We start from the raw sequence: 20,702 nt of genomic DNA on the forward strand, positions 1-20,702 counted from the left end.
TCACAAAACGCATGCAACCGCATGTCCATGCACCCCCATGTTAAATATAGGGGGGCATGACGCATGCGTCGCCGCGGTGGCGCCTGACGCACCACTGCAAGACGCTAATGTGAACGTAGCCTTAGTGTGTGTGCATAAAAGTTGAGTGACTTTCTGGGACCCAGACAGACTCTTGCATCTTTCATCCAGCCACTGACAATTCTGGATTGTGAGTCATGGGGAAAGCAAAAGAATTGTCAATGGATCTATGGGAAAAGGTAGTTGAACTGTACAAAACAGGAAAGGGATACAAAAAGATATCCAAGGAATTGATAATGCCAGTCAGCAGCGTTCAAACTGTATTTAACAAATGGAAAATCAGTGGTTTTGTATAAACAAAACCATGGTCAGGTAGACCAACAAAAATGTCGTCCACAACTGCCAGGAACATTGTTTGGGATGCAAAGACAAACCCTCAAATAACATCAGCTGAAATACTGGACTCTCTGAAAACTAGTGGTGTGGCTGTTCAAAATGCACAATAAGGAGGCACTTGAAGAAAAATGCGCTGCATGGTCGAGTCGCCAGAAGAAAGCCATTGCTGCGCAAATGCCACAAAGCATCTCGCCTACAATATGCAAAACAGCACAGAGACAAGTCTCAAAACTTCAGGAACAAGGTAATTTGGAGTGATGAGACCAAAATTGAACTTTTTGGCCACAACCATAAACGTTACATTTGGAGAGAGTGTCTCCCAGCACTGAACAATGCCAATAATTTAGAATCTGCTTTTTATCAGATAAGAGTCACGCTCACATACATCCCTTTGGTGATCTCAGATGAATGCAGGTTATTGCGATGCAGCTAGGTCCCACAAAATTATGATACCCATAACCTTCAGGATATCTGCCCTCCTGGAGGTTCCAGGTGGAAGATGTTAATGCCAGACTTCCTATCATGATTATAGCTTTCGATAGATAGGAAACATGGCATATATAATGTTATCCATCTGGCCAATATTAATTTGGGGCCCATGCACAGACTGCACAGTGATATAAGTAAACCCATTATGTTTGCCACTTTGCACAATGCCTAAAATATGTATCCCATAACTATAGGACCTATGCCTGTCCCAAAAACCCCAATATTCAGAACTGTATTTCTGTGCCAGAGCATCTGTGGTATAAGTGTTGCCTTCCAACCTTTTGTATAGACTTTGTGTCTTCTCTCCATTGGATAATCCACTTCAGTTACCTGTTTACAGCAGGAGCCATAGCTGAACAAGGGTCATATGTAGTGTTAGACTGCTAGCTCTTTTTCCTTTCAATTTATGATGAAGCCATGTTTCGCTCCTTACTGTGAGGGTGACACATTCCCTCTCAAGAGATGGCCTTGTAGATTGGTCCTTTTTTACCATACATTTATGACAGGTGTATTTATTTTTACATTAATTAATTTGAGTAAAACTTATTACACTTACTTCATGTTATGGGTTAAAAAATGTTGTATGAAACTCAGTCTTGTAAAAAATTTGGAATTTGTTCTGGTGTTCAGTGAGCTATTGATTAAAATTTAACTTTTCAAAGGGGGTGTACTCATTTTGATGAGCACTATATTTTTTTTTACATTTTTTGTTTCATATGAGATACTTAGGCTTGTTGTAAAAGATCATGATAGCATATCAAATATTATATGGTCATGGTGCTAATAAAGTGGTAGTCTACATAAAAAATGAAATGTTAACAACAAAAGTGTTGGGCTACAATGCCTACCATTCCAAACAACTTGCTCCCATTAGCATCAAAAAAATCTTGTGTTTTTGGCATCAGTACCTTGGAGAAGGGTAAAAGTGTGAAGGGTTAGGCCAGGGTCACACTCAGCGTAGGGAAATACGGTCCGTATTTTACATGCGTAATACGCAGAAATGTTCCCAAAATAGTGATCCGTATGTCATCTGTAGGCAGGGTGTGGCAGCATATTTTGCGCATATAAACCTCCGTATGTAATCCGTATGGCATCCGTACTGCGAGATTTTCTCGCTGGCGTGCAAAACGGACATACAATGGATCCATGGGCTCAAATGTTCATGAAAATATATATACAGTCAATATATATATATATATATATATATATGTATGTCAGTGAGATACATATATAGATATATATTTATATTTAATACAGCGCTAGATAGCTTAAAAGCCGGTAATTCAATTCCCGGCTTTTGCTATCTCCTTCTCAAACCTGACAGGATATGAGACATGGTTTACATACAGTAAACCATTTCATATCCCTTATTTTTTTTTACATATTCCTCATTAGTAATGTTACAAGTGTATGTGTGTAAAATTTGGGGGCTCTAGCTGTTAAAATAAAGGGTTAAATCACGGAAAAAATTGGCGTGGGCTCCAGCGCAATTTTCTCTGCCAGAGTAGGAAGCTCAGATGATCTCGAGCGTGAGAAAATATTTAGAAATAGTCCCACGCTCGAGTTCATCTGAAGTTATACCAGCAGGGGGCACAGCACCACAAGTCTAGGTAGCTACGTTCCCCTTCTTTCCATTCATTCCCCAGTTTTTACAGGCAGGGGTGGCTGCATTAGCAGGCTCCTGCTTGTAAAATTATTTAACCCCTTCAGATGGATTTACAGCGTGGGACAAGACTGAACGACGGAAGGTATGGGATATTGTTGGTTTTTTATTTTAACTTTGTTTCAGGTGACAAGGGTCTTCAATTGGATTGAGAGTATAATAAACTATTACAACACCCTGTGTCTTTATTTCATTAAAATACTTTTTTCCTAATGTGTGTATGTTTTATTAACCATTTACTACTATTGGATTAATAATGGATAGGTGTCTTATTGACGCCTCTCCATTATTAACCTGGCTTAATGTCACCTTAGAATAGCAAGGTGACATTAACCCTTTATTACCCCATATCCCACCGTTACTCGGGAGTGGGAAGAGAGAGGCTAAGTGCCAGAATAGGCGCATCTTCCAGATGTGCCTTTTCTGGGGTGGATGGGGGCAGATGTTTTTAGCCAGCGGGGGTCCTATAACCATGGTCCCTCTCTAGGCTATTAATATCTGCCCTCAGTCACTGGCTTTCCCACTCTGGCGGAGAAAATTGTGCGGGAGCCGACGCCAATTTTTTTCGTGATTTAACCCTTTATTTTAACAGCTAGAGCCCCCAAATTTTGCACACAGACACTTGGGAACATTATTAGGGAGGAATATGTGCAAAAATAAGGGATATGAAATGGTTTAATGTATGTAAACCATGTCTCATATCCTGTCGGGTTTGAGAAGGAGATAGCAAAAGCCGGCAATTGAATTACCGGCTTTTTTTCTATCTAGCGCTGTATGAAATAAATATATACAGTGGGGCAAAAAAGTATTTAGTCAGTCAGCAATAGTGCAAGTTCCACCACTTAAAAAGATGAGAGGCGTCTGTAATTTACATCATAGGTAGACCTCAACTATGGGAGACAAACTGAGAAAAAAAAATCCAGAAAATCACATTGTCTGTTTTTTTATCATTTTATTTGCATTTTATGGTGGAAAATAAGTATTTGGTCAGAAACAAACAATCAAGATTTCTGGCTCTCACAGACCTGTAACTTCTTCTTTAAGAGTCTCCTCTTTCCTCCACTCATTACCTGTAGTAATGGCACCTGTGTAAACTTGTTATCAGTATAAAAAGACACCTGTGCACACCCTCAAACAGTCTGACTCCAAACTCCACTATGGTGAAGACCAAAGAGCTGTCAAAGGACACCAGAAACAAAATTGTAGCCCTGCACCAGGCTGGGAAGACTGAATCTGCAATAGCCAACCAGCTTGGAGTGAAAAAATCAACAGTGGGAGCAATAATTAGAAAATGGAAGACATACAAGACCACTGATAATCTCCCTCGATCTGGGGCTCCACGCAAAATCCCACCCCGTGGGGTCAGAATGATCACAAGAACGGTGAGCAAAAATCCCAGAACCACGCGGGGGGACCTAGTGAATGAACTGCAGAGAGCTGGGACCAATGTAACAAGGCCTACCATAAGTAACACACTACGCCACCATGGACTCAGATCCTGCAGTGCCAGACGTGTCCCACTGCTTAAGCCAGTACATGTCTGAAGTTTGCTAGAGAGCATTTGAATGATCCAGAGGAGTTTTGGGAGAATGTCCTATGGTCTGATGAAACCAAACTGGAACTGTTTGGTAGAAACACAACTTGTCGTGTTTGGAGGAAAAAGAATACTGAGTTGCATCCATCAAACACCATACCTACTGTAAAGCATGGTGGTGGAAACATCATGCTTTGGGGCTGTTTCTCTGCAAAGGGGCCAGGACGACTGATCCGGGTACATGAAAGAATGAATGGGGCCATGTATCATGAGATTTTGAGTGCAAACCTCCTTCCATCAGCAAGGGCATTGAAGATGAAACGTGGCTGGGTCTTTCAACATGACAATGATCCAAAGCACACCGCCAGGGCAACGAAGGAGTGGCTTCGTAAGAAGCATTTCAAGGTCCTGGAGTGGCCTAGCCAGTCTCCAGATCTCAACCCTATAGAAAACCTTTGGAGGGAGTTGAAAGTCCGTGTTGCCAAGCGAAAAGCCAAAAACATCACTGCTCTAGAGGAAATCTGCTAGGAGGAATGGGCCAACATACCAACAACAGTGTGTGGCAACCTAGTGAAGACTTACAGAAAATGTTTGACCTCTGTCATTGCCAACAAAGGATATATTACAAAGTATTGAGATGAAATTTTGTTTCTGACCAAATACTTATTTTCCACCATAATATGCAAATAAAATGATAAAAAAACAGACAATGTGATTTTCTGGATTTTTTTTTCTCAGTTTGTCTCCCATAGTTGAGGTCTACCTATGATGTAAATTACAGACGCCTCTCATCTTTTTAAGTGGTGGAACTTGCACTATTGCTGACTGACTAAATACTTTTTTGCCCCACTGTATATATATGTATATATATATATATATATATATATATATATATATATATATATGTATACTATTTGTAGACATTTATTCTATCTATTCTAATAAAACCTGTCAGTGTGATTTTACTGTACACCGAACTGAATTGCCAGCTTTTCTATAGAACACCACTGCGTATTTCTCGCAAGTCACACTGTTGGTCTGTGTGTAATCCGTATTTTTCTCACCCCATTGACTTTCATTGGCGGATTTTTTGCGCAATACGCTGACAAACACAGCATGCTGCGATTGTCTATGGCCATACAAGACCGTAAAATACGGATGCGTAAAATACGCCAGATAGGAGCTGGGCCATAGAGAATCATTGTACCGTGTGCAATGCGCATTTTCTGCGCCTCTCATACATCCGTAAAACACGCTAGTGTGACCCCAGCCTTAAACTAAGAAAAATTAAAGAAGGCTTCATTTTGTGCTTTTCGACTCCATCTTGCTGTTTTGAGATAAATTTTTGCTACTACTGTAAGCAAATTTCATAGTTGTTATGAGACCTTGATTATTCCAGCCCAAAACAAGATATGACACTGAGAGTGTATTGTTCTATGGGACCTTGACGTACAGGCTGTCCTGCATTCTTATAGGTTAAGAACTGTGAGCATGTTCTTATGTTGATTGGTGTCAATAAATGATATTGGTGTCAATAAATAATAATAATAATTGGTTGAAGTGTAACTTGTTAAGATTATGAAAAGTGCAACACAATAAACGGGGCTGAGAGATCTGCTCGATCCCCCCAAACAGAGACATACGTCTCCGTCTGGTCATTTTCAGTTGCCGGCAACGCCCAGTGGATCAATTTGAAAATCACTGAGTCAACCGCGAAGGGTCACTTCAGATCCTCCCTCAACACAAGAGCTCAGTACTTATAACACCTGACTCACAGACTTGGCATTTACAGAAGTACAACAAAGCAACTGGTGTTTTGCACAGGGTGTACTGGAGTAAGATTTACCAAAATCCCCAAGAGATGTGCATCTCTTAATGAATTTAGCACAGTGCGCCAGTGTTAATAATGTTCTTCAGTCATGAACTGCACAAGAGTACATTTCTGTCATAACTTATGCCACTTTTGTGGCATAAATTATCATGAATTTATCAGTCCATTCTCATCACCAACCTATCCTGCTTAACTACACACATTCTTTTTATTTTTGCCATTGCACTTTTATATCTGATTTCTGGGGCAATTTGTTTGATGAATTGGCTCCTTCGTTTTTGCATCTTTTGAAAATACTTCAGGGTGTGGAAACTAAAGTCAAGAAAGTTATAATCAATGAGAAATTTGAAAACTAACGTTTACGACAAGACATTTACATAGCTTTATCAGTTTTAATAGAGCGTAAACACCAGAACAATACCATAGATTTCAATTCAATGAAGAGTCTGCAGATTCTATTCAATTAAACATTTATAAAAAATAATGCAATTTAAAATATTTTACCATGAACTTCAATCAGGTCACATATCATCTAGAATATTGCAAAAAAAAAGATACTGTACTTGTTCTTATAAGTATTATTTTCAAAGATTTAAATTTAAATATTTTACTTTAACCATTACGAAAACCTTAAAATACTAAACTACTAAACTGTCAATGCTCCAATATATGATTTAAATGCTCTCAAGTTAATGATAGATTTCATGGCATGATGAAACTTGTTTTAATTACAATTAATCAATATTCCTATTAAACTGGTGATGACATGTATGCTGAAGCTACTCACAGACTATTTTTGTAGAGAGATTTTCCAATTTTTCCTATGAAATAGCAGCTGCTGTCCATGAGAATGCACAAGTTGCTTGCTTCTAATTTGATAAAGTTAGAAAATCTCTTTACAAAAAGTCTGTATGTAGCCTTAGGCTTGGTAAGTCTCATTCTATTAGAATATATTAGATCTAATACTACTTAAGAAATCACAAATATGTAACAATTATAATTGTCTGGGTGATCTGGATGATACCTGCATACAACTGCTTGTTAAATATACAATCATATGTAGTGTGAGTCGCCCAACCCTTTTAAATACCCAATACAGATAGGTCAGACAGGAAATCCAGACCAGGAGGTCATCAAACATGATTCCACAATACATCACTACAATATAAGGCAAATATATAAAAACTTGAAAAAGAAGACAAACAAAAAAGACACAATCCAGATGGTCCACGCTAAGAAGTTCCATGGATGGAATAAAAACTGTTCTGATCTCAAGAGACTAGATGGTTTTTCTCAAAGAGCATTTCACAAGTTACCAGTACTAGATTTCTGGAGATGAGCTGAGATCCAGAGCTTTATTCTGATATTTGGAGATAAGAAGGAATTGTTTTGCATCTGCTTCAAAAACAGCTTTCGCCACCGACTGGATCAACACCGTAGGATTATAAGTCAATCTAGTTTTCCACATTCAAGATCTGAATTTAACTACTCCACCCGCGTTTATGGCTTAAGTCGCTAAGTTCTGTTATTGGCTGCGACACTTATGATGAGAAATCAGAGCTACAGACAGGTACAGACAGTGAGAGTAGTAGTGGGGATTCAGTACTGGAGAAAGGCAGAGTGGGTAAAGCACACTTTGCTTTTTTAAACAAACTGCAGCCGGGAGACAAAGTTTTTCTGAAACCAGAAAACTCCGTTAAACTAGTTTCGAGTTACATCTTTTTTCAACCTCACTAACTATGCAATTATATTTTTATATAAAAACTACTCTTTTGTGCATATAATACTATGGCCCAATAGTAATGCTTATCCCTATATGTTACTAAAGTGATTTGCCCTGACCTGACAACTAACTTCAATGTTTCTTTGCTTGTTACTTTGCTTGTTACTAATTTAAAACGGCAAATATTTTATCACCTGTCATATTAGGAATCACATTTTGCAAGGTTTATTAATAATTCTAGACACTTAAAGTATGGTTATGTATGAAGAGAAAACTATCAGGGTACATTCCAAGCTTTTTGAGGAGTTTTATGTTCTGGAGGAGGATTTAGAGCATTTCCGCTCTAACTCACAAATAGCGTTCTCAGTAGATTTCTTTAAGTGAAATGGGTCAGTAATTCAAGATATGTGAATATTACTAAATCTATTCAATTTTGCTTGAAAGGAAAGATGTCCCAATCGAATCACGTTAGGATATTGTGCTATGCGAAGGTAGTGAAATACTGAGCCAGTCCGTCACGTATTATCGGTAAGATGGGTTTTCTCATGAAAGACATTTATAGGCTGTCACATAGAAATGCTTCCTGTAAATCAAGTAACCTAAGTATATGAACAGGAGGAACATTTAGTAGATGCAGCATCTTAAATATTCCACTTGATCAGTATGTTCAGTAATACTTTCCAGTACACTGTTTTCATGGGCTCTCACTGGAGAAAGACAATTAATGCTGAAAACTGCCGTCCACTGAAGTTAACTGCTTGGATAAATTGACTACTCTTAATTTCAGTTAATTACAGCACAGTCGATTAAATTTATTACTTGGCTCGAGGCATTGGTCATCACAAGCAGCTTGATCCTGCCCGTGTTGCACATTTAGGAACATCAAAGCCGGTTAAGACACACAAACTAGTATTTTCAGTAATTCCATTAAAAAAAGCATATGTAAAAAGGATATACTAGACATAGCCACAGGGGATTTGCCAATGAACCTGGACTTACATTGTTTTCAGTCTTCCTCTTGCTTGTGAGTTTGGCTAGTTCCATAATCCTACGCAATTCTTTGGTTCTTAGATCTGCAATGAAGAAAAAAAAATTGCTAACTTTAATTAAACATCAAGATCAAAACAGAAAAACCCCGGGGAGTTTATGAAGTTTAGTCTCTGCTGAGAGATTTAAAACACTTTTGTGTAATCCCTATAAAGGGATTATCAGTGTAATTCCAGATTGGTAATGCAACACGTCACCTAATGTCACAGGATAACATCCTGTGGTATCTTAGCAAAATGGTATATTAAAAGTTTATTCAACCACAAGTACATTTGCTTGTAACCCCACCATGCAAGCACTGCTGTGATTCTACATTATGATCACTACATTGATGTACAGAATCAGAACTGTGAAGAGATTATACAACAACACTTTTTTCATGACTTATTAACTCCTTAATGCGGAAGCCAATTTTCACCTTCCTGATCTGGTCAAATTTTTCAAATCTGACCAGTGTAACTTTATGGCAATATCTTTGGAATGCTTCCACAAATCTAAATGATTCCGAGAATTTGTTTTCGTGACACATTGTACTTTATGATAGCAGTAAATTTAGGTTCATATGATGTGTATTTATTTATGAACATTTCTAAAATTTTACAAATTTTGAAAAAGTTTCAATTTTTAAACTTTGAATCTTTAACAATTACCACATTATCAACTTTACATCCACAGTTCTGAAATTATCTTTTGTGTTAGGACATTAGAAGGGTTAAAAGTTTGGCACAATTTAAATTTTTTTACAGTAAAACATTCAAAACTTGTTTTTAAGGACTATTTCACTTTTGAAGTGACTTTGAAGTGCCTACAGTATATTAAAAAACCTGCAAACAAAACCCCATTTTCAAGTCTGCACCACGCAACGTACTAAAAGACAAGGTTAGAAAGTTTGTTAACCCTTTTAGATGCTTCACAGAAATGAATGCAAGCTAGAAGAAAAAAAAATTTGCTTTAGCCCCACATTTTTCATTTACGCAATGGTAAAATGAAAATATAGACTTCACAATTTGTTGTGCAATTTCTTCTAGAGTACATTGAAACCCCATGTGTGGTTGTAAACTACTGTTTGTACACACACTAGGGCTCAGAAGTGAGGGAGCACAATTTGATTTGTGGAGAATAAACACCATGTTGTATTTACTGAGCCCACGACTACACCAATACCTCACATGTGGTCAAAATTTACTGTTTGAGCATAGTCAAAACTCAGAAGGTAATGAGTGCTATTTGATTTTTAGAGTACAAACTTGGCTGAAATATATTGCAGACTGCATATTGCATTGGCAGAGCCCCCAAGGAGCCAAAAAAGCATCACCAAAAGTTATAACATTTTGGAAATTAAATCACACAAGAAATTCATCCAGGGGTGTGATAAACATCTTAAATAGACTGATGCTTCAGAAAATTTTAAATTATTGGGCTGTGAGAATGAAATATTACAGGTTTTTTTTAACATGAAAATGTCGCTTTAACCTTAATTTTTTCATTTCCACAAGGGTAACAGGAGAAAATGGACCTTACAATTTGTTGTGCAATTTCTCCCTAGTATGTCGATACCCTATATGTGATCAAAAACTATATTGAAGCAAACGAAAGGGAAAGAGCATGGTTTGACTTGGAGCGCAATTTTCGCAAGAATAGATTAATGCCACATGACGTTAGAGCGCCTCTGAGATACCGAAACAGCAGAAACTTGCTACATGTGACCCTATTATGGAAGCAATATCTCTCAATGAATACATCTAGGAATGTAGTGAGCATTTTAAAAAAGTTTTTTGTATCACCATATTTTGAAAGCCATAATTTTTCTATTTTTTGTCCAACTGTCATGTGAGTCATGTTTTTTTATGCCATTCACAGTGTGGTAAAAAAAGATAAGACTATTTTATTTGTTGGATCAGCATGATTAAAGCGATACCACATTAATCTAGGTTTTTCATGATTCTCTGCTTTTACACAATTACAATTTTCACACAGGGCCCTGTAGGTTTGGATTTCTGTTTCCCGTAATAAACACACAACTGTATGTGTACGTTTTTTGTTTATTTTTGTTTTACATAAATATTAGTGATGAGTGAGCATTTAACTGCTCAGCTCTCGAATCAAGTACTTTAATCGAGCAACCAAGCATTCCAGGGTAGCGAGAATAATGTAAGTCAATGAAGCAGTCCATTGCCCATCACTAATAAATATGCATATAATTTCAGGAGAACGAAAGGAGCGTTCAAAATGCCAAATTAAAAAGTACAAAATTTTATTGAAACATCAAAGAAACACATACAAACATACACTTAAAATAAGGACACTAAAGACCACCCCTTACACCCGCACTGGTCCTCAAAAATGTATCACATACTAATAGTACAGGAAAATGTGTCACACAAAAGTGGTACAGAGGGATAGCCATGTCCATACATAGCACTATAGACCAATTGAACTGCACACCTCAAAGCACTGTGTATCTGGTCCCAAGTATGGACCTAAATGAGGCTTACAGACAATACTATAACATTAGCGATCTACCATCCAGGACACACTGTAGGAGACCAGTCAAACTGCCAGTACTGTGAATGCATATAGCGTAACAAACGCAATGAAAGCAGTCTCCTAACGTTCCTCTTACCCAGGTGAAGGGATGGATAAAGTTGGGCGACACCCCTAAAGTTGGTCCATACTTGGGACCAGACACACAGTGCTTTGAGGTGTGCAGTTCAATTGGTCTATAGTGCTATGTATGGACATGGCTATCCCTCTGTACCACTTTTGTGTGACACATTTTCCTGTACTATTAGTATGTGATACATTTTTGAGGACCAGTGCGGGTGTAAGGGGTGGTCTTTAGTGTCCTTATTTTAAGTGTATGTTTGTATGTGTTTCTTTGATGTTTCAATAAAATTTTGTACTTTTTAATTTGGCATTTTGAACGCTCCTTTCGTTCTCCTGAAATTATATTAGTGCCTTTTGGAGCAGGATTTGACAGTGTCCAGGACATGGTTTTTGGACACTTTGCACTATGAGCCTGGGTTTATATATACTAATAAATATGCGTATTAATTGTCATGTTTTTTCACAATCTGTTTCATTGTTTATTTTGTGTTTTTTTATATTTTTACAATTTTCCTTTGTTTTTCTTTTTTACTTAGTTCGGCTATGGGACTTTTATTTCACTGTTCACTGGTCTAATGCCTTGCAATATACATGTATTGCAAGGAATTCGATCTATCATTTTGACAAAGACCATGGCCTCCTAGACCATGTTTCTTACAGGGTCTTAGGGTACCGTCACACAGTGGCATTTTGATCGCTATGACGGCACGATCCGTGACGCTCCAGCATCGTAACAATATCGCTCCAGCGTCGTAGACTGCTGTCACACTTTGCAATGTACGACGCTGGAGCGATAATTTCATGACGTATGTGCGATGTAGAAGCCGTTGGTTACTATGCGCACATCGTATATAATATCGTGCACACCTTTGTTACACCATGCGATCATGCCGCCACAGCGGGACACTAGACGATGAAAGAAAGTTTCAAATGATCTGCTACGACGTACGATTCTCAGCGGGGTCCCTGATTGCAGTAGCGTGTCAGACACAGCGAGATCGCTGGAACGTCATGGATATATTGCTGGAACGTCACGAATCGTGCCGTCGTAGCGATCAAAATGCCACTGTGTGACGGTACCCTAACATGATACAGTAGCTGGCAAATCGGGAGGTCATTATTTGACTTCTAATTGCTATGACTATTATCAGCTTCCCATGATTGTGCTGTGGGGGATGCTCATTGGATAAGAGAGGAAGCCCCCTCCTGCTCATATCCTTCGCTATGGATTTTAGCATTTATAGTGTTAAACAGCCAGGCTGGCTGTTACATCAGGAGCTCGGTCATCCTTTAAGCTGAGCTTCCAGGTGCAATTGTGTGGGCATGGCTCCACACAATTGCCATGATGTACCGGGTCAGATCGGGAGACCTTGGTGGCCATTCAACTGGCCCACAACAACCAATAAACTTTCCAGGCCACCAAGGTCTCCCGATCTGACCCCCTTAGACTATCTTTGGGGTCATCTGATGGCAATTGTCTATGCTGTGAAGATACGAGATGTGCAGCATCTAAAACAATGGATACTGGAAGCCTGTGCTAGCATTTCTTCTGCGGTGTTGCTATCAGTGTGTCAAGAGTGGGAGAAGAGGGTTGCATTGACAATCCAACACAATGGGCAGCAATTTGAACACATTTTATAAGTGGTCATAAACTTGTAAATAACTCATGAAAGAATAAAGTTATGTTAAAACCAAGCACAGCATTGTTTTTCTTCTGAAATTCTTAATAAGTTTGATGTGTCACATGACCCTCTTCCCATTGAAAAAAATAAAGTTGGATCCAAAATGGTTGACTTCAAAATGGCCACCATGGTCACCACCCATCTTGAAAAGTTTTCCCCCTCCCATACACTAATGTGCCACAAACATGAAGTTGATATCACCAACCATTCCCATTTTATTTAGGTGTATCCATATAAATGGACCACCCTATATATCCCCGTCCAGGAATCATAGTTTCTGCATCTACATTATGCTGCTCTCAGATTAGGTGGCAAAAAAAAAAAAATAACGATCGATTCCCTTTTAAGAAGTTAACCATTTGTTTTACTGAAGTCTGCCTGTCAAACCTTAGTCTCTACCATTTAAGTGCTGTACTGGAACATGTAGAAAGAGAGGTTGTTTATGAGAGGATCTCTATTTACACGGTGTGAAAATACAATGTAATGATGGGCAGGGATAATGCCATTAGACTGATGAGGAGGCAAGATGGAAATTAAAGCAAATCTGTCACCAGCTACCTAATTTGAGAGCAGCTAATGTAGAGACAGAGAGCCTGATTCCAGCAATGTGTCACGCTCTGGACACCTTTCTGCAGTTTTGATATAATCACTCATCAGCAGGAGATTATTACTAGAGAACTAGTATACTTGCTGCCATGTAGTCCTCCATATTCATGAGCTCTGTAAAATCCTGCTTCCACCAATGGTTTACAACTTTCTGCCTATGCATAGTATATATAGAAAGCTGTCAATTAATTGTGTGGGGAGGGTCATAAAAACAGCTTAGGATTCAGAGAAGTGATAGATGTGCAGCAGGTAACACAGTGATTTTATAAAAAAAAAACACGACAAGCAACCAAGTAAGTCATTAATTACTGGAATCAGAGTCTCTGTTCTTACATCATGCTGCTGTCAGATGGGGTAGCAAAAACCTGGAGACAGATTCCCTTCAAAGCTTTGCTACCTCTGTCATAGATAGAGGAGCTGCAGCCCAGTCAGGTTAATACCTCTACACAAGGGCATATCTAAAAGTGGGAACCAGCGACGCATTTGCCCCTGGTGCAGACCGCAAGGGGGCTTTGTCAAGCCCATGTCGTCCCGGCGGCTGCAGACACAGGGGGCAAGAATGGAGACACAGGGGCAAGATTGGAGACACATGAGGCAAGAATGGAGACACAGGGGGCAAGAATGGAGACACAATGGGCAAGAATGGAGATACGGGCAAGAATGGAAACACAGGGGGCAAGAATGGAGACAGGGGCATGAATGGAGACACAAGGGCAAGAATGGAGACATGGGCAAGAATGGAGACACGGGCAAGAATGGAGACACAGGAGCAAGAATGAAGACATAGGGGCAAGAATGGAGACATGGGGCATGAATGGAGACACGGGGCAAGAATGGATACACAGGGGCAAGAATAGAGACACAGGAGCAAGAATGAAGACATAGGGGCAAGAATGGAGACACGGGGCAAAAATGGAGACACGGGGCAAGAATGGAGACACAGGAGCAAGAATGGAGACACAGTGGGCAAGAATGGAGACACAGGGGGAAGAATAGAGACACAGAGGGCAATAATGGAGATACGGGGAAAGAATGGAGGCAGAGGGGGCAAGAATAGAGACACGGGGCAAGAATCGAGACACAGGGGGCAAGAATGGAGACACATGGGGAAGAATGGAGACACAGGGGGCAAGAATGGAGACACAGGGGGCAAGAATGGAGACACAGAGGGCAAGAATGGAGACAGGGGCATGAATGGAAACACAGGGGCAAAAATAGAGACACAGGGGGAAAGAATGGAGACACATGGGCAAGAATGGAGACACAGGGGGCAAGAATGGAGACACAATGGGCAAGAATGGAGACACGGGCAAGAATGGAGACATAAGGGCAAGAATAGAGACATGGGCAAGAATGGAGACACGAGGCAAGAATGGAGACACAGGGGCAAGAATGGAGACACAGGAGCAAGAATGGAGACATAGGGGCAAGAATGGAGACACGGGGCAAGAATGGAGACATAGGGGCAAGAATGGAGACACAGGAGCAAGAATGGAGACACAGTGGGCAAGAATGGAGACACAGGGGGAAGAATAGAGACACAGAGGGCAAGAATGGAGATACGGGGAAAGAATGGAGGCAGAGGGGGCAAGAATAGAGACACGGGGCAAGAATGGAGACACAGGGGGCAAGAATGGAGACACATGGGGAAGAATGGAGACACAGGGGGCAAGAATGGAGACACAGGGGGCAAGAATGGAGACACAGAGGGCAAGAATGGAGACGGGCATGAATGGAAACACAGGGGCAAAAATAGAGACACAGGGGGAAAGAATGGAGACACATGGGCAAGAATGGAGACACAGGAGCAAGAATGGAGACACAGGGGGCAAGAACGGCGACACGGGGGAAAGAACGGAGACACAGGGGCAAGAATGGAGACACGGGCAAGAATGGAGACATGGTGCAAGAATGGAGACAGATGTGAAAAGTCATCAAGTCATTTGGACAAGATGAAGAAGAAAAGAAAGAGAATGACTCCAATCAGAGACAATGTTGTGTATAAGACACCTGGATGTAAATATTCCTTTGTGATACTGCCTGCATCTCATCAATACTGTGGTACCTGTATGGTTCGCAGTCTGATGGCTTTTAACAACAATTCCATGTACCACCTTACAATTATTAAGGATATACTGGGAGTTGTAAGTTCATGTGATACAATTGTATATCGGGCTGACCAGACATTACAATTGATTGCTGTACTAAGCTTGGTGATGCACCATGTACTGATGGTGATTTTGCTAAAGGGAATTTGTCACCTCATTTTGCCGCTATAAACTGCAGCCACCGCCATCAGGGGCTTATCTACAGCATTCTGTAATGCTGTAGATAAGCCCCCCGATGTAACCTGAAAGATAAGAAAAACAAATACTCACCCAGGGGTGGTCCGGTGCGGTCCGGTCCGATTGGCATCACGGTCTGGGGCCGGCACCTCCCATCTTCATATGATGTCGTCGTCCTCCTTGTTTCTGTCGCGGCTTCTACACAAGCGCAATTCTCTGCCCTGTTGAGGGCAGAGCAAAGTACTGCAGTGCGCAGGCGCCGAGAAAGGTCAGAGAGGCCCGGTGCACCTGCGCACTGCAGTACTTTGCTCTGCCCTCAACAGGGCAGATAAAGTACACCTGCGCAGAGGCCGCGACAGAAGCAAGGAAGAGGATGACATCGTATGAAGATGGGAGGCGCCGGACCTGGACCTGCGATGCCCATCGGACTGTCCCCTAAGGTGAGTATAATCTGACTTGTTTTCTTATCTTTCATGTTACATCAGGGGCTTATCTACAGCATCACAAAATGCTGTAAATAAGCACCTGATGGCAGTGGCCGCAGCTTATAGCGGCAAAATGAGGTGATAGATTCCCTTTAATGTATTTCTCTACTGATGATGGTTCGGGTGACATATTTCTGTACAGATAGTGGTTCTAGTGATGTGTTTCTGCACTGATGGTGGTTCTGGTGATATATTCTTGTACTGATGGTGGTTCTGGTGATGTGCTTCTTTACTGCAGGTGGTTCTGGTGATGTATTCTTGCACTGTTATTGATTCGGATCCTGTAATCATGTAACAATCCATAACTTTTAAGATTTAAAGTATTGTGCTGTCAGACAAATTAAGGGTTACTATGTTTTTATTCATGTTAGGAGAATTAAAGGGGTTGTTCAAGTTTGCGACTGCAGACTTCTGCATTTTTATAGCGAACACAGTGCACATTATCAGGATCCTTTGGTGTCAGCAGTGAGAGCAAGAGGTCATGGAACCGCAAGTATGCAATTTGCATACATTCAAATGCGTGCTAGTTACAAATGCATGGCCTCTCTCAATATTAGTGAATCGATTGAGGCCGGTCACATCTAGTTGAAATGTGGCTGGAAGTATGCAAATCGCATACTTGCACTCAAATGACCATCCACTCTTGCTGCCAGCACCAGAGGATCATGATAGTGTGTGATGCGTGGTGTGCGCGTTGTGAGAATTTATAAACCTAATGTGACTGAAGACTCTCATCACAAACCTGGAAAACCCTTTTAAATATAACACTAAGAACTGTAGGATGCCCAGTCCTAACAGCATGCAATATATTCACTGTCAGGACTCAGCTCTGCTTCCTAGTTCCGGCGGTCATCACATAATCACTCACATGCGATTTTCATACTTACAGTCATGTGACATATGACAACTTGCTTCTCTTCCTGATCTCTCAGTGAAGCAGTGGCAGTAATATTTCACTGAACCTTGAGAGAATCAGGAAAAGCTGCTCATCGGCATATAAGTGGTCACATGACAACTACTGAAATGGACTGAGCAGGGGGGAATATTCAGGTGCCAAACTGAATTTTTGCCCCGGGTGCCAGAAAAACCTTGAGACACCTCTGCCTCTAGAAAACTGCTAATTCACTCACTTGATTACTTGATTTCCAGGTTTCACTTTATAGTACATATTCTGACTACAGATGGGGACCTAAGGTACGACATTAAAATGTTTTCTATGGCAAAAGCAATTTAAATTTTTCTAGGGATCGGGGTGGAGATTATATTGAAGCTTTGAAGACATTTCCAAAGTTAGTTTAACGACATTATACTCTTCATAATATTTAATAATTATTGATTTAATAATGATTCATTAGTAGAAGAAAATGTAAGGGAATAACTAAACAAAGGTCCATATTAAAATTAGAAATAAGTAGCCAGTGTTAATAAGTAGCTTGTTCCCTTTCAGTAAGGTTTAGTACACTTTGGGAAGCATGGCTTAGAGTGTAATAACTAAACTTAATAACCTATAATGGGAACTTCATGATTGACTTGGTGCTGTTAAAATTTTAAGCAATTCACATATTCAATCTTAACATAACTGTTTTATTGCATGTAAAAATAAAATGTACCCTTTTTCTTCTTACACAGACATAAAGACTTAAAGGCAACCTGTCAGGTCCCCCATGCCCTCCAACCCAGCAGCAACTGAATTGAATAGAAAAGAGACCAAACAGATGATTATGTGTAATTATATAAAATTTAAACTTTATTTGTACACCTGAAGACACAACAAAAAGTTAAAACATTTAAACACATGTATAGAAACATGACAGTGATGGAACACCCCCAATGTGTAACCAATACGAAAACTATATAAGGCCAGGCTCAAAGGTGGAGCAAGAGAACCTATAAAGAGATTGAAGCATGGCTGTAGGATATACAGTACAGACCAAACGTTTGGACACACCTTCTCATTTAAAGATTTTTCTTTATTTTCATGACTATGAAAATTGTAAATTCACACTGAAGGCATCAAAACTATGAATTAACACATGTGGAATTATATACTTAACAAAAAAGCGTGAAACAACTGAAAATATGTCTTATATTCTAGGTTCTTCAAAGTAGCCACCTTTTGCTTTGATGACTGCTTTGCACACTCTTGGCATTCTCTTGATGAGCTTCAAGAGGTAGTCACCGGGACTGGTTTTCACTTCACAGGTGTGCCCTGTCAGGTTTAATAAGTGGGATTTCTTGCCTTATAAATGGGGTTGGGACCATCAGTTGTGTTGTGCAGAAGTCTGGTGGATACACAGCTGATAGTCCTACTGAATAGACTGTAAGAATTTGTATTATGGCAAGAAAAAAGCAGCTAAGTACAGAAAAACGAGTGGCCATCATTACTTTAAGAAATGAAGGTCAGTCAGTCCGAAAAATTGGGAAAACTTTGAAAGTGTCCCCAAGTGCAGTTGCAAAAACCATCAAGCGCTACAAAGAAACTGGCTCACATGGGGACCACCCCAGGAAAGGAAGACCAAGAGTCACCTCTGCTTCTGAGGAGAAGTTTATCTGAGTCACCAGCCTCAGAAATCGCAGGTTAACAGCAGCTCAGATTAGAGACCAGGTCAATGCCACACAGAGTTCTAGCAGCAAACACATCTCTAAAACAACTGTTAAGAGGAGACTTTGTGCAGCAGGTCTTCATGGTAAAATAGCTGCTAGGGAACCACTGCTAAGGACAGGCAACAAGCAGAAGAGACTTGTTTGGGCTAAAGAACACAAGGAATGGACATTAGACCAGTGGAAATCTGTGCTTTGGTCTGATGAGTCCAAATTTGAGATCTTTGGTTCCAACCACCGTGTCTTTGTGTGACGCAGAAAAGGTGAATGGATGGACTCTACATGCCTGGTTCCCACCGTGAAGCATGGAGGAGGAGATGTGATGGTGTGGGGGTGCTTTGCTGGTGACAGTGTTGGGGATTTATTCAAAATTGAAGGCATACTGAACCAGCATGGCTACCACAGCATCTTGCAGCGGCATGCTATTCCATCCGGTTTGCATTTAGTTGGACCATTATTTATTTTTAAACAGGGCAATGACCCCAAACACACCTCCAGGCTGTGTAAGGGCTATTTGACAAAAAAGGAGAGTGATGGGGTGCTACGCCAGATGACCTGGCCTCCACAGTCACAGACCTGAACCCAATCGAGATGGTTTGGGGTGAGCTGGACCGCAGAGTGAAGGCAAAAGGGCCAAGCATCTCTGGGAACTCCTTCAAGATTGTTGGAAGACCATTCCCGGTGACTACCTCTTGAAGCTCATCAAGAGAATGCCAAGAGTGTGCAAAGCAGTCATCAAAGCAAAAGGTGGCTACTTTGAAGAACCTAGAATATAAGACATAATTTCAGTTGTTTCACACTTCTTTGTTAAGTATATAATTCCACATGTGTTAATTCATAGTTTTGATGCCTTCAGTGTGAATTTACAATTTTCATAGTCCTGAAAATACAGAAAAATCTTTAAATGAGAAAGTGTGTCCAAACTTTTGGTCTGGACTGTAAGTGCGTATCAATTAACTGCAAACAACATGCACATGCCCCAATGTAGTGACATTTAGAGGCAGGAATATATCCAAAAAAATAGGCAACACATATCTTGCGAGACCGCTTCTTCATCAGAGGTCATTGTAACGCAAGGCATTACTGGGAACGCCAGCTGCAGGGAGAATAGCGAGCATCAGTAACACTGTACGGGGCGCCGAAAGGTGAGAATATTGGGATTTTAAGTTTGCTTTTTATTTTTAACATAGGTTGTGTTGTGTATGTGTTTTCGCAGTGGAAAACTGCTGCGAAGACGCATACACAACAGGTGCACATAGCCTCGATGGGTCCGTCAGAAAAACGGGCCCAGTGAACCTGTTTTTTACAATCTGAGCAGGATCCATCATTTCAACATTTTAGCGGATCCTGTGCAGATTGTAAAAACGGAAGTGTGAAAGAGGCCTTAACATATGAGTGTAGGTTCACATTCAGTATGTGTGAAAGAAGTGAAGATTTCTGAAGACATCATGTTGGTGAATGTTAGGCTGTCTGCAACATCATAAAACATGGTCTGATGACACACGCTCTTATATGACTGCATAAACATCCAACAATACCCTAACTTGTGGTACATACCAGCATAAACTCCGCAGAGCCATTATCAGACCTCATGCTTGCGCAATGGGCCCTGGGTTCCTCCTGGTCAATGCCTCCAAAGCAATGCCTGATCTTATGTGGCTGGAGTGTATAGACAGTCCCGGGATGAAATGAGCATTGATGCCAATGACTGGCCCTTATGTTCCCCCGACATGAG

The 20,702-nt window shown here is 40.4% G+C and overlaps 1 protein-coding gene across 10 annotated transcripts in view; it reads right to left on the reverse strand.

The window, feature by feature from the left end:
* LOC138681586 (uncharacterized) overlaps positions 1–20,702 on the reverse strand; it is a 1,359,044-nt gene that overhangs the window by 563,496 nt on the left and 774,846 nt on the right. For all 10 annotated transcript variants that reach the window (XR_011321937.1, XR_011321933.1, XR_011321935.1 and 7 more), the window contains one exon: positions 8,654–8,727. The gene's annotated coding sequence lies outside the window, so the exon portion shown is untranslated. The remainder of the gene's footprint in view (positions 1–8,653; positions 8,728–20,702) is intronic.

Source organism: Ranitomeya imitator, chromosome 5 (genome assembly GCF_032444005.1).
Source record: "Ranitomeya imitator isolate aRanImi1 chromosome 5, aRanImi1.pri, whole genome shotgun sequence".
In the NCBI taxonomy this organism is placed as follows: Eukaryota; Metazoa; Chordata; class Amphibia; order Anura; family Dendrobatidae; genus Ranitomeya; species Ranitomeya imitator.